Raw genomic sequence first — 15,624 nt, forward strand, 5'->3', positions numbered from 1 at the left:
ATTCTATAAAAAAAACCTCTTCTATAGAAGCTCCTTAAATAGAAAACACATTTTTTAGCTTCAATCGGATTTGTAAGTTAATGTCAGACACATCAAGTTGGATTTGTTTAGACTCAACATATAAGGAAGTAGAGTCCAAATATGAGAGTCAAATAATAATTATTAATATACAGTTCTCTTAATACAACAAAAATAAGGAGACGATTTTCTTTGGTTATGTTTTAAAATAAACATAAAAAAAACATTTTCATGATTGTACCACAATTAGAATGTAATTTCAAAGAAATAAAAATTAAAATTAAAATTTAAAAATTTAAGATTTAAAAATTTAAAAATTTAAAAGTTTAAAAATTTAAAAATTTAATTATGAAAAAAAATAATAATACTAAAAAACTTTTTTTATGGTGGTGCCACAGTTGGAATGCAACTAACTTCATCTCACAGTTGTACTTCTTCAACATGCTCCTCATTACTTTAAGTTGCCACCTGATCATTGTCATCTACCCCATTAGCAATGTTCTCTAAATTCTTTCTTGAAATTGCAACTCATGCACCCCACTTGCTCCTCAAATCATTATAATCGTGCAAACAACTGTTGCAATTACTATTGTCTCTTGTGCTCAAAGGATATTCATATCGATACACTTTAGAATTGGAAAGTGTGCATTTTACAACCCAAAAGTTCGCTCCATGGTGCTCCTCAGTGATGCATAAATTTTATTAAATAATTATTTGGCGTTATGCGATGCCCCATTGCCTACCCTGTAATTACCCATATGACAACAAACAAAGCTGTATGGAGTAATGAAACCCTATATAGTGGGATACCCTCCTCCGTCCACAATATAATATATTCCCCCACCAAGTTGGACTAACATGGTCCATTGTTGAACTACTCACCATCCTGCTATACAAAAGGATTATAAAATTGAGCTACCTTCAAGCATGATTTTCTCGTTTGAAACTTACCTCCATTTATCGTTAACTGATCGGTCTCCCTTCTGAAAGCATCCTATAGGACTTTAGAATCTGATGCATATCCTTCCCATCCAATTAGTGTATATTGGAATTGCATATTAAACCCTACTGCAACCATCACTGATCGGTCTCCCTTTTGAAAGCATCCTATAGGACTTTAGAATCTAATGCATATCCTTCCCATCCAATTAGTGTATATTGGAATTGCATATTAAACCCTACTGCAACCATCACATTTTGAGATAACACACCCTTCCTATTGCAAAACCATCTATGCATGTGGCTCTCAACCCATGATGGGATGTAAGATCTGTCAATTGCTCCTATATAATCATGAAGAGAAAATGCTATGAATGTTTTACTTAGTTCAATGAAGTTTTATGTTAAAAATCAAGGCTATAATGAATTGGAAAATAAAAAATGGTCTAGAGACAACATTGAAAAATGGCTTAGGTATCGACGATGGTAGGCGGTGTGGTTCTTAGGGTGCTGGTTGATCTTGGTATTGGGGCTACCCCCTCTTGGCAAAACCAAAATTTTAGTAGGACGGTTTTTTTTACCTCATTCTAATGATGTTTTTGGGCTCAGTGATTGGGCTCGTAGAGGCTAGGGTCTTACTTATGTACCAGAGGTTAAATCTTTTGGTGGCAATAAAAAAGTATTATTCCTTCGGTTGAAGGAGGAGGTCCTATCGGTGCTTCGCAATAGATTCCCTCGGGTTAGGGGTAAGCTACTTTCTTTAGCTCCTTGGAGTCATTCTGTTCATGATTCTCATATTCAAAAAGTTTGTGTCTGGGTTAGATTGGGGGGTATCCCTTTCAATGCTTGGAGTTTTCCCATTTTTCAATCTTTAGCAAATTCCTATGGGGGATATTGTGATTTTGATTGGAATCATTTAAAGGGGTCGGACTGCTCGTTTGTTAGAGTTAAGATCTGGAAGTTGGCTTACTACCATGTTCCTGAAAAGGTTTGTCTTCTTGTTAATGGTCAGTCTTTTAACACTACAGTCTCGTCAGAAGAGGACCTTCATTCTTTGATTTCGGATCGAGCGGTTAGTCAAAGGAAAAATGGTACTAGTGGATAACTCTAGGGCTAATTCTCAAGCTCAAGGTGGCCGAATTATTAGTTCTGGTATTCAGGATCACAGTTATCCTAGCCGGAATTTTTAAAAATTTCAGCAGCCTCCTAGAGGGTGAAAGCCTCGTTATTGTAAATTTGAAAAGAAGTGGATTGCAGTTAACCACTTCCAGATTTGACTATTTCCAGATTTTGAAGCATAAAGAGGAGTCCAAAGCAGGGAGTTCTTATTTTCTTTCCCTATAAGAGAGGACAAAGATACTTCCAGATCATGATAATACTTCTGGGAAGAATAAAGTACTATCTTATTTGGTACACTCTTCTGGTCCATCTTCCTTTGTGAATCCCGGTAGTCTTGCGGTGCACTTTATGTTGTTGAGGGCTCCTCTAGTCCCACAGGTCTACCTTCGAAGGAGGCTTTATTTGATAAGGTGATTGAGACTGGGGGATTGGGAGACTTGATTTTTGATATTGACATGGTTGACACTTGGAGTACACGTGTATCTCCTTTGGGGGATGGGATATTTCGAAAGGAGATTAACCGATTTGGTAAGATCTCTTCATCTTCTTTCTTCAAGCCTTGTGCTGCTGGTGTATTATCCATTAGTGATCTCTTTGCCTTAGCTTTGGTTTGTGCTATGTTTTCTTTGAGAAGAATAAGGTTGCTCCCAGCTAGGAAGGCGGTGAAAGGATTAGCTTCGAGAGCTCTAGCTTTTGATCCTATGGTGATACTGGATCCAGATGATGAGTTTGTTGTAGAGGCTAGTGCGGTGGATGGTGAGGCTATTATGGAGCACCCGATCCTCTTTGTTGTAACAAACTTTGAATGATGCAGAAGTGCTGGAGATTAGTAGTGCCTCTCTGACTTTATCGTCTTCCTAGGGTTCAACAGCTTTGGACGAAGCTTTGATGTTGGAGCAGTTGTACATCGGTTAGGGCCTGGATGAACCAGGTGCATCTTCCTCTAAATTTTAATGTATATTCTTAGTTGGAATATAAGGGGTTTGGGGGACCCTAGACGCAAAAACGATGTTTTGTTTTTAGTTAGAAAGTATAAGCCTGTGGTTTTGATCCTTCAAGAAACCAAATTTCCTAGACCAACTGTAGCTGGGGTGAAAGAAATTTGGGGTTCTTAATTTTGATGGTGACTCCATTGGTGCTTCAGGTGGTTTATGGATTTTATGGGACCCTTTGATCCTACAAAATTTTGATGTAATAAAGAAAGATAAATTTTGGTTATTTTCTTTAATGGTTTATTTCTGGGGTTTTCGTGGGGGCTTGTAAATACATATAGTCCTTCTATTATGGCTTTAAAAGAGCCTTTTATTGCTGAACTCTTAGAGTTTGTTTTGGGTTTTGTTTATCATATTTGTTTAAAGGGATACATTAATTTGGTCAGATAGCCAGAGGAGTCCTTTGGGGAGGGGGGGTTTGTTATTACTTCCTCTATGAGAAGGTTTAATACCCTTCATCATGAGGGGTGCTTTGGAGGACCTTCCAATTTCGGATGCAGCTTTTAGTGGTTTAATAGTAGTGTGATTAATTTGTCCTTCTCAAAACTTGATAGATTTCTGATGCAGAATGAGTGGCTGGAAAGGTTCCCTTTAACCTCTATTAAAGCCCTTCCTAGACTCTCTTCGAACCACATTGTCATTATTTTAAGCACCGTGGATCACATTGGAGGGGAGAGACTCTTTTAGAATGGAAATTGCTTGGTTGGAGGAGCAGGGTGTAGTGGATCTTATTAAGAGTACTTGAAAAAATTTTGTTACCTTTGGATCGATGGACTTCCAATTACATAATAAATTGTTGAATGTCAAGCATAGATTGGTTCAATGGAAGTCAGATAATAAGTATCAATTGAAGGGCAAGATAGATGAGGTGTTGATGAAAATTCAGTTCTTAGACCAGCATATGCTTAACATTGGTTCTTAACAAAGGAGTTGATCATTGAGAGGAATTAGAAACTTAAAACCTTTAAGGAGGTTCTTAGACTGGATGAAATCTATTGGAAACGGAGATCCAGAAATAAATGGTTGAAAGAAGGTGATCATAATACTAATTTTATCATTTCATAGCTAGTACACACATGCGTCAAAATGATATTTATGATCTTTCTATTTTGAGAATAGCAGAGGATGATGTAAACGGTTTGGAGGGTAGTGTCATTGACCATTTTATGAGTTCTCTTCTGAAGTTAAGTTTGCCCCTAGAATGACTGGAATTCCTTTTAAAATGCTTTTTCCAAAATTTATTTCGGGATTAGAAGCTGATATTTCCATGGAAGAGTTAAAAAAGGCGGTGTTTTCATTGTTGGGTGATATAACCCCGGGCAGACTGTTTTTCGTTGGTCCTTTTTGATGGATTTTGGAATCTTATTTGTGAGGAGCTTCTTCTGATGGTGAGGGAATTTTTGTGGAGGGGAGAAATTTATAAAGGGGTTAATTCTACTTACATTGCCTTAATTCCTAATAAATCGGTCATTGTGGAATTATTTGATATCATGCCTATTAGTTTACTGAGAAGTTTGTACAAAATTGTGGCTAAAGTGCTTTGCAGAAAGGTTGAAACTGGTGCTGCCGTCCATTATCATTGGATCACAATCTGCTTTTATTCAAAATAGGTTGATCACAAATAGTGTCTTAGTAACTCCAAGATGTATTCACTCTCGTATTACTAATCAAGAACTTGGAGTAGTGCTTAAGTTGGATATAAAAAAAGCATACGATATAGTAGAATGGTGTATTTTGATGGAAGTTATGAAGAGAAAAGGTTTTGGAGATATATGGAGAAACTGGATCTATAGATGCTTTTCTTCTGCTCACTTTACTATCTGTATTAGGGAAGCCCTAAAGGCTTTTTTAGAGCCTCTAAAGGGCTGTGCCAAAGGGACCCCCTATCCCCATTTATTTTCACTATTTATGCTGAATGTTTTAGTTTTATGATCTCGAATGTTGAAAGGAGGGACAATTTCACTAGCTTCAAAGTGGCATCACACGGTCCTCCTATTTTTCATTTTTAATATACTGATGATACTTTTTGTTTTGCGAAACATCTGTCACATGTCTGTCATATTGGATGATTTCTCTAATGTTGTGAGGTGGTAATAGGTATTAAGGTTAATCTAAGTAAAACCATGCTGATAAGAGATAATTGTGGGAAACCCTTATGAAGAGAGTTAGCCAGTGCTTTAGGTTGTAAATTGGATTCTTTCCCAAACACCTATTTAGGGCTTTCCCTTTCTAATAAGAGGCTGTCAGTTTCATCTTGGGACAAGGTGGTATAGAGTGCTCAATTTAAATTAGACTTGCGGAAGCCTAAGGTTTTATCTATTGGGGAAAACATAACACTAATACAATCATGTATGGATAACTTACCTGTTTATCAGATGTCTTGTTTCAAATGCCTAGATCAGTTGTTAAAAGGATTGAAACCGTGATGATAAACTTCTTATGGGGCTCTGAGGATGATGCTAGGAAATATTATCTTCTGAGATGGGATAGAGTTTGTACACCTAAAAGTAAATGAGGATTGGCTATTAGGAAAATTTATTTGGTTAATAAAGCTTTACTGTGTAAATGGTGGTGGATAAACTTACACTTTAAGGACCAATTATGGTGTCAAGTGTTGGCCTCGAATATGGTCAAGATAAACATGGGTTGTGGATTGGTTGTAGTATAAGAAATCTTAATGGGTCAAATTGTTGGAAGGCCATTTATCTCTGTAAATCGATGGTGGAGAATAATGTTAGATGGTGCGTGGGTAATGGGGATAATGTGGCATTTTGGGAACATAAGTGGTCTGGGGATAGGGCTTTGAAAGACTCTTATCCAGATATTTTTTAAAAAGTCCAACTTCCTTATGCAAAAGTGGCTGGTATGGTGGAAAGAAATGAAGAACAAATCTTCTGAAATATTACATTTCCTTATAATAGGGTTGAGGATGCGGTTATTACTAGGATTTCCCAGCTCCTGCTAGAGTTGAATCAGATATCTTTGCCACCAGTTGCTGAGGATGAGATAGTTTCGGAGGTGGAGAAGAATGGGCAATTCACTGTCAAATCCATGAATCAGTTGCTCTTTCATAAGCATACGAGATAGACTATTTCAGGAGTTGTACAAGTGTGGAAATGGCCGATCCCTTTTAAGATTCTGATTTTTATTTGGCTTGTAACCCAAAATAAGATTTTGACAGTTGATAATTTGATTAAAATGGGTAGGATCTTGCCTAACATTTACTTAATGTGCTAGTCAAATGGAGAGTATGTGTTTCATCTTTTGATTCATTTCCCCTTTGTGACTAGGATTTAGTTTTGGTCTCTTGCTTAGTTAAGAATACATATTGCCATGCCAGAGACGGTTTTGGGGATTATCTCCCAGCTTGCATTTTAAGATCTACTTAAAGTGGGTTGTGCTTTGTCGATGATTGTAAGAGGGTCAATTTTATGGGAAGTGTGGAAAGAAAGAAACTGTAGAATCTTTGATGGGGAGGCCAGTCCTCTTGATAGAGTTTTGAGCACTATTCAACACACTATCTGGTGTTGGATGGCAATTACTAAAGAAGGTAGGGGGATCTCAGCTCCGGATATTTTGTTAAATCTCTTCAATCTCTTTAAATTGGGGGTGGTAAGTTGTAGGCCAAGAAGCGTTTGGGTGAATCCCCCGTATGGATGCTTTAAATTAAATTTTGACGGGAGTTCAGTTGGAAACCCGGGTCCTGCAAGTATTGGTAGAGTAGTTAGAGATTGGCATGGTAATAGGATTTTATAGTATGCAGGCCCTGTTGGCAGGGCCACTGCTAACCACGCTGAGATTCTCTATTGATAGGTTGAAAGCTTTTTGCACATAAGGGGTTAAGAGTGAACTGTGTGTTAGAAGGGGATTCGCTGAATGTGATCAGGCGGTGCAATAAAGAGTTGAGGATTCCTTGGGATTTGAGAACGATGTTGTTTCAGATCTTGTATTTATCAGAATCTTTATCCTTATCTTTTCAACATGTTTATTGGGAGGCTAACTCTGAGGTAGATTCTTATGCATGTCTCAGGGTATCTTTATCTTCTCTTTATGTTACTGACAATGTAATATCTCGCTCTAAGTATTTTCATTAATAAAGTTTATGATATTCGCCAAAAAACAAAAAAAAAAATCATTATGAATTTTAAAATTCGGTAATAAATTTTAAAATCAAGGCTACCAATTCCAATTTATATTTTAATTTTTGATGAAAAATTTAATATGGTTCTCTCTGTAGAGATGTAGTCGCTTCTTAAGAACTCACGGTTCATTTCCCCATAGAGCGTATGGGAGAAGTTCTCATATCCTGACATGTTCCCATCTATTGAGGGACGAGCGGAAGATGTTGATTTTTAGTTGGGTCCCACCTTTTAATGGGTGAGAGGGTATTTTGAAAATCTTATGGCTTTTAATTAATGAGATAAGGAGATATAAGAACGAGATAAATATTTGGATAACCTCAAAAAGTTCAAAATATCTTGAGAGTCATTGACTATTAGATAAATATGACCCCTTGAAAGTGAGGGACCACTTATATTAAAAAGGGTGTAGAGAGAAATTGTAATTTATTTGTATTCCCTTACGTGACTCTCTCTCTCCCCCAATTATATTTGTTTTTATTTCCCTCACTAACTCTCTCAATTAAACTCAACTAAATCTCTCTCTCTCAATTAAATTAGTCCACTGTTTCTCAAGGAATGTTGTTATCCCCCCTTGTAGTGGAAATGAATTTCTCCGATTCTTTTAGTTGCAAACAACATTCTGCATTGAACGATGCTACATGGAAACATCTCCCTCTAAAGCTAGAGGGAGGAGAACGCTTATTTCTACAGTATGAACGTTCTAAATCTACTCACAAGTACATAGACTGGCCTATCTAGTGAATGAAGAGAGAAGAAAGGGAAGCCCATGTTTAGTGGCAACTAGAAGCACTCTGTTATGGCTTAAGGGCACTTGGGTTTGTTGCCATGAGTCTTCATGTTATAATAACATGGGCACATTTTTGCATTTCCATCGGTCCCCGAAGGCACACAGCTACACCTTGCACAACATGTCCCACAAGCCCTCTTGCAAAGGTGTGGCCTCGACGATAATCTGCACCTGCCGGTGCATGCTTTTCCACAATCTACAAAAGAAGAGACACAAAACTGCTTAGAAACATTGAAATAAATTAGGAAACAGTAGTTTAGTTATTAGTTCATCAAGAAATAGTAGCATTATTACCCATGGTGCCTTTGGGGAGGGCGCCTTCAGGCACCTACAAAACATATAAAAACATAGGACCATCAGACTTTCGATGCTCAAATTTTGATGAATCTCTTTCTATTATAAGCCATTTGATATGTGATGACGATAGATTTGATAGGAGGAGGAAACCTCCATGTGTTGAAGGCACAAAGAGGAATTGGGTAGGGATTGTAACAGGCAGGGCCAGGGCCTGGGCAGGGCCGCCTTGGGCTCTAGTCCCCATAGGGCAGGCCCAGGCCTGGCCGGGCCCTTGATCAGGCCAAAAAGGCCTTGACTCCACCCTTTGCCTATTGGGAGGGGACCAGGCCCGGCCGGACGGCCCTGCTCTCATGCCATGGTTGCCTGGCCCTAGCCCAGCTTCAGCTTTTCTTTCATGGTCCAAGCCCTAGTTTTTTAGGGCCAAGCTGGCCGGGTCGGGCCACCCGGCCCATTTCCACCCCTAGAGTTGGGTTTTGATGGTTGTAGATAGATACCGCTTGCGGTTCTAGTGCTGATCCGAACTCAAAAAGGAGCAGAAGAGCAAGGAGAGACGTAGCCAAGATGGGTACAAAGCGAGCCATATGAGATTAGTCAATGACGAGGAGAGCATGTGTGCAATTTATAGAGGACTTGAGGTGGTGGGACTCGAAATTTCTTTAAAAGCATGAGAGAGAGAGAGAGAGTACCTTCCTCCATTACTCTTTGTTGAGGTTGTACCTAAGGAATACATTCGACCAGAAAATGTCTCTTGGATGAGTAGCAAGGCCCACTTGGGCTCCTTTCTTCCATTATTATAACTATTATTTTTGAGTGGCAAATAGTTTTAGAAAAAAACAACATAAGTGGGAGAATCTCGACCGTCCAGCCAGCTTGCCACTTTATTTTCTATATTGAGAGAGGCTCCTACTCTTGGGGTTTTGTCGTGTACAGGTTCTTGCTTTTTATCAGGATCATTGAACTTGTGCCCAATTTGGTTGAAGCATTAGATACCTTCTTTCTCTTTTACTTTTAAGGTTTATTTTCTAATGAAAAAGGTTACTATTTGGGCAAGAAGATTACAAACACGTTTAGTAATTAAATGTAAAATTAGGCTATTTATTGGTGTAAGTTTAAATGAATTTTCTCGTATTTTTTTGCTCACTTTTAACCAACCGATTCTACATATGACTGCAAGAAATGACTATGACTTCCTTGTATCCAAAAAAAAAGAGTTAGTATCGCATACAACTCCATTTCTTATATTTGGTGTATGAAAGAATGAATTTACGCCTATGTTTTGTTCTTAACAAATGCTTTTAAACACAGATCTGGCACATTTGGTTTGGGTGAAAATATTTTCTAGAAAACATTTACACATAAAAATTCTCTCATGCAATTAAGTGTGAGAGTATTTTCGTACCAATTGGTCTTAGTGCATCTTTTCACACCAATTGGCAACTAATTGATGTAAAAATAATCCCACATTTTACCGCATGAGAGAATTTTTTCATATGAAAATGTTTTTAAGAAAATATTTTCACGCAAACCAAACATTCAGGTTAGTGCTTTTCTACCATCATATGTCTGAAACATATTAATAACTATAAATTTGTGTTGGATTGCTTTTCTACCATCATATGTCTGAAATATATTAATTAACTATAAATTTGTTTTCCCAGCAATTGTTTCTAAGGAAAATATTTTGGGGAATCCAGATTTGAGAGGGACCACAATTCTGACTTGTTGGCAAGTACGAAGGCCAACATGGTATAGCACATCACTGCTGACCTTTCTTGGAAAGATATGTAAGGATCCTAGTTGGAAGAGGAGATAAAAGTCTGTTTGGGCATTAAAAATTGTTGAATGAATCGATAAGTTCAATTTTCCTATTTATTTTTAAGATTAGTTATATAATATCCGGATGTGAGCTAAATATATCGTTGTAGATACAATATGCTCCCAGGCATAGTGCTCTCCCAATTTGCCAAGTTAATGCAAATATTAGAAAACTTTTATTTCAGTCTAATTGGGACAACAAAACAATCTTGGAAGCTCAATCAGATGGTGAGTTTTCGATAAAAATTCTATTTATATATTGTTGTTCGTGATAGATAGATGGGGTACGACGTAAGTTGTGAAAATTTGAAAATGACCCGTTCCACATAAAGTGCAGGTACTTTTGTGGCTTCTAAACTTTTATAAGAACTTACTGCATATTCTCTTAAAAAAAGGAAACATGTCGTGGGAAATGTGTGTTTTCTTTGTAAGCAAATGGGGAGAATGGACATCACAATGAATTGGTCGACTATGAGAAATGAATGTAGTGGTTTTTCGAGATCTAATTCTATTTAGTATGGACTTCTAATCTTTTATATATATATGATAAAAATGCAGAAAATTTGTGTGTCCTATTTGGATCATCATATGGGAATGATGGTTCATCTAGAGAGAGGAGAGCAAAGCTTCCTGTACATAAGTTGCAATTTCCTCTTAGAGAAGAGATCTTCCTATAAAGAGAAACATTGATGATGTCTTCTGAAGATTCCTGCAGAGTGAGATGTTGGTTTTTTGTAGAGAATTGGTTCTCATAAAATATTTGGGTTGTTTCCTCTTTTAGTTAGAGAAAAAATTAATTTATCGTTCCTCTCGCGTCTCTATTTGGTGTTGTCGATAATGGTTACTAGAAGTAAAGAGAAGGAAGGGATAGCGGTTTTTGCTCGACTTGGGTTTTTGTCGAGGTTTGTTCCACAATTTTTCATGAAACTTTCATTGGTATAGTAGATTTTAGTTTGCCGGATCCGTGGATGTAGTTACATATGTGACGAACCACGTAAATCTTAGTGTTCTTTTTGTGTTATTTATTTCATGCTTTATTTTTGTTGCTTATTGTTTTTTTTTTTTTTTGTCGGTCTTTTTTTTTCGTACTTTATTTGTCAAAAATCAACCCATCGGGTTTAGAGCTTCCACATACAACAAGTGGTATCAGAGCACTACAAGTGGTATCAAAGCCATGGTTTGAGGTTTTTGATAATACAATAAAGGTTTTGAATGCAAGGTTCGAAGTGGAGAAATTTGATGGAAACGCTATTTTTCAGCATGAATGATGAAGAAATTTATTTAGTAAAAGAAAAATAATTTATGAAGCTATCCGATGGATGTTGGCAAAGTGAGCATCTGATTTTGATATCAAGGTGGAGATTGTTGGATTTGATACTATCCAAAATCACTTACATAAAGAAATCCATATTTTATGGGATTGATTGAGATTGATCCATATTATGTGGGATTGAGATATTTTTATATTATATAGAATTGAGAATGATATTGATTAGTTTCCTAAAAGAAATATAAATTTAAAAAGGATTAAGACTCTTGGATATATCTCTTGGTCTTTTGAGATATATGTAAGATCTATATGAAGTTTTCTATTTAGTATAGACTCCTAATCTTATATACATGGGATGAAAGTGCAAAAAATTTGTCTACCCTATTTGGTTCACCATAAGGGAATGGTGGTTCCTGTAGAGAGAGAGGGGGGCAAGACCTCCTATACATAAGATGCAATTTCTTTTTAGAGAATAGAGTTTCCTATGAAGAGAAACATTGATGGTGTCTCCTGAAGACTCCTGCAAAGTGAGAAGTTGGTTTTTTGTAGAGAAGTGGTTCTCATAAAGATTTTTGGTTATATCTCCTTTTAGTTAGAGAGAAAGTCAATTTTTCGTTGCTCTCGCATCTGTATTTGGTGTTGTTGACGATGGTTACTAGAAGTAAAGAGAGGAATGAAGAGTGGTTTAAAAAGGGGTTTGCTCGATTTGGGTTTTTGTCGAGGTTTATTCCAAAATCTTTGATTTAATTTTTATTGGTATAGTGGATTTCAGTTTACCATACCCGTAGATGTAGTCATATCTGTGACGAACCACATAAATCCTGATGTTTTTATTTTTATTTTCTACTCTATTTTTGTTGCTTGTTTTTTTTTTTTAATTCTTTTTTCTCTTACTTTATTTGTCAAAAATCAACCCATCGGGTTTAGAGCTTCCACATACAAAACCTTCTCGAGTCCATGTGGTTTAATTATAGCCAAAGAGGATTAGATCAAAGGAATTTTACATGGTTTAAGGATCATAGAAGCTAAGCATTTGAGGTCATAGGCTATTGTTGAAGGTTATTCTCTGCATGTTTGGTTTGCATGAAAATATTTTCTATAAAACATTTTTACATAAAAAATTATCTCATGTGATTAAGTGTGATAATATTTTCATACTAATTAGTGCATCTTTTCACACCAACTAACAACTAATTGATGTAAAAATATTCCCATACTTAACTACAAGAGATAATTTTTTCATGTAAAATATTTTTTGAAAAATATTTTCATGCGAACCAAATGTGCTATAAATTAATTCAGCTGGTGCCAAAAATGAGCATAGTCCTGGAAGTAAATGTTTTATTAGTTTCATATCTAAGGTATTCAGGGTCGTAAAATAATCCCTAGAATTTTTTCCATATGAAAATAGAGGATACACATGTATGGTTCTTCTTCTATTAGACCTACATTAAACTATTCTAAAATTTAAGTTTTAGAGAGAGAAACTATCTCAAAATTTTAAAGGAAAAAAATATCTCAAATTTTAAGTTTTAGAGAGAGACTTTATGAAAAATTTTAGAAAGAGAAATTTTATCAAATTCCAAGTTTTAGAGATAGAAACTATCTTTAAATTTTAGAAAGAGAAACTATCTCAAAAATTTTTAAGAGAAACTATCTTAAAGTTTTTAGTGAGAGAAACTATCTCAAAGTTTTTAGATGGAGAAGATATCTCAAATTTAAAATTTTAAGAGAGAGAAGCTATCTGAAATTTTTAGAGAGAAACTTTCTCAAATTTAAGTTTTAGAGAGAGAAACTATCTCAAGTTCTAGGAAAATAAACTATATCAAAATTTTAAAGAGAGAAACTATCTCAAATTTTAGATAGAAAAACTATCTTGAAATATTTAGATAAAAATTATATCAAATTTTAAATCTTAGAGAGAGAACCATCTCAAAATTTCTAGAAAAAGAAACCCATTTCTAAGTTTTTGTAAAGATAAACTATCTCAAAATTTTTATATAAAAAAACTATCTTGTATAAACTATCTCAAATTCCTAAGCATCCTTGCAACCTTTTTATAGTTGCTTGTTTGTTTGTCCTTGTGTTTCTCTCTTTGCCTGTTTTCAAGTATGTTTACCAAACATTGGAAAAACCAGGCTTAAGTAATTAATTCCCTCTAGACTCTTTGTATATGTAAATATTTTTCAATAAACATTTTTCTGTCAAACTATTTGATGCGAACCAAACGGACCTATAGGGTAGAATGCAACCTATAGGGCAGAATGCATGTTTCATGTGGGCCTGCATATAAGGAGGTGGCAAATGAAGAGGAGGACATATACCAGGAACACATTCATAGATTTAATTGCTCATTTTATTGATCCTTCTGTTGTACTTAGGTATCTAATGAGAAATTAGTGACATTCTCCCGGAAAAAAAAAAAGGCATAGAAGATAATCAAGATGCTACATGGAAGGACACAGTGGGTCTGGCCTTTGCTGATGCATTGTGTGATGTTGCTATGGTGATTAGCTAAAGAATATATGGGCATATAATCGTACGATGGTTTTGTACCCCCAAGAAAGCTCTAAAACGCTTTCTGTATTTTTTTTTTTTTTTTGTTTTTCTAATCTTATGCTCTGTAAGTACTTCAGAATCGATGCCTGTTATGATCCAACTAAAATATCATAATTACTATCTCACACTCTTGAAATCTTTCAAATGTTAGGGCTAATAACTGGAGTTTAGGGTTCACAATCATTAGTTCATTAGATTTCAAAATGGGTGGTGGTAAGAGTGCCATTGATTATATACAATGTTCTCAAAAATATTTCTCGAACTTTGTGACTCACCCAAAGCCATTTGATTTGACATCTAATGAGTGAAAATAATTGTAACCTCTTTGTACAAAAAGTAAAAAATGTAGTTTATATAAGATTGCAATTTTAAACAATCCAATTAAAACGCACCTTTAAATTTTATCATAACATTTAATTTTGGTATATTTTTTTTATGATTATTTGGAAATGCATTTTCATATCTAATTATAAAATTTTAAACTCCAAAAATAGTTAAAATCAAGTAGATCTATAAACATACAAAAATTTTGAAAAATTTCTTAGACTCAAATTTTTATTTTTTCATCCCGATGTTGAGATGATTAATTGGAGGGTTTTTTAATATTAAAACAACCTTTTTCGATATATTTTTGAGATGCATCTGTAATTCTATATTTTTAAGGTTGCAAACTTATATAAACTTTTTCCAAAGGTAAACGATCTCTTTGTAGAGAATCCTTTTATAACAATTCAAGGAAATGAAAAGAGTTACTTATGGAAGATATTTCCTACTACATATGCTCCAAATTTTCTTTGCGAAGATAGTCCCTTTAGACTCTACACACACGATTTCAACCCGTGTTCATAAAATCGAACCGAAACGGTTAACTAAACATGAGCCTGAAAGCAGTTCAACCGGCCTAACCAATAAACCGGTCGATTCAACTGCTCTAACCGGGCAAATCTTGGGCGCTAAAAAAAGTGTTGGAAAAAAAAAAAAAAAAAATACAAATAAAAAAAATACTAAAATATGAAAAGCATATAAAGAATGATTAAAACAAAACACATTAAAATAAAGTTGAAAATTAATGAAAAAAACAGATTTTTACCCATTTTATATTTTCCCATTGCTATTTTTAAAATTTTTTAAAAAAGATGGAAAAATATAAAAGTAAGTTTTAATGACAAAAACAATTTTTAATCTTTACCATAACATAAAGAATATTTAAAAATATATTCCAAATCAAATTCTTTACTTTTGAGAATTTATATACATCTTTTTGATTTTTTTTTTTTAAATACCGGTTGATCACCCTAACCGTCCAAAGCCGGAACCGGTCTGGCCGGTTCCTATTTAACCGGGCAGTTAGCGATTAAATCTGGCAATTTTGCTAACAATGGTTTCATCAGAGGAGAGACTGTATGAAGCTCTAGGGCAAAAAACAAGTATTGTTTGTCCAAAACTGTTATTAAACCTCGGAAAATACCAATTTGTTAGAGCTCAGTCCGAAGGAGCAAATGGTCGACAATGTTTATCCTTAAACTTGTGAGGGAACCCACACGTAATCTCACAGACAAGGGGTCCAAACTCTGATTAGCCATGGATAACTTTTAACAATCTCAGTAGTATATTGGGTCCAACTTTTAACAAACTCAGTAGTATATTGGGTCCAAATCAGCTTTTAATTGTAGAAAATCATAGCCA

This window comes from Amborella trichopoda, chromosome 5 (genome assembly GCF_054954075.1).
Source record: "Amborella trichopoda isolate Santa Cruz 75 chromosome 5, AtrichopodaSantaCruz75HAP2 v2.0, whole genome shotgun sequence".
Lineage (NCBI taxonomy): Eukaryota > Viridiplantae > Streptophyta > Magnoliopsida > Amborellales > Amborellaceae > Amborella > Amborella trichopoda.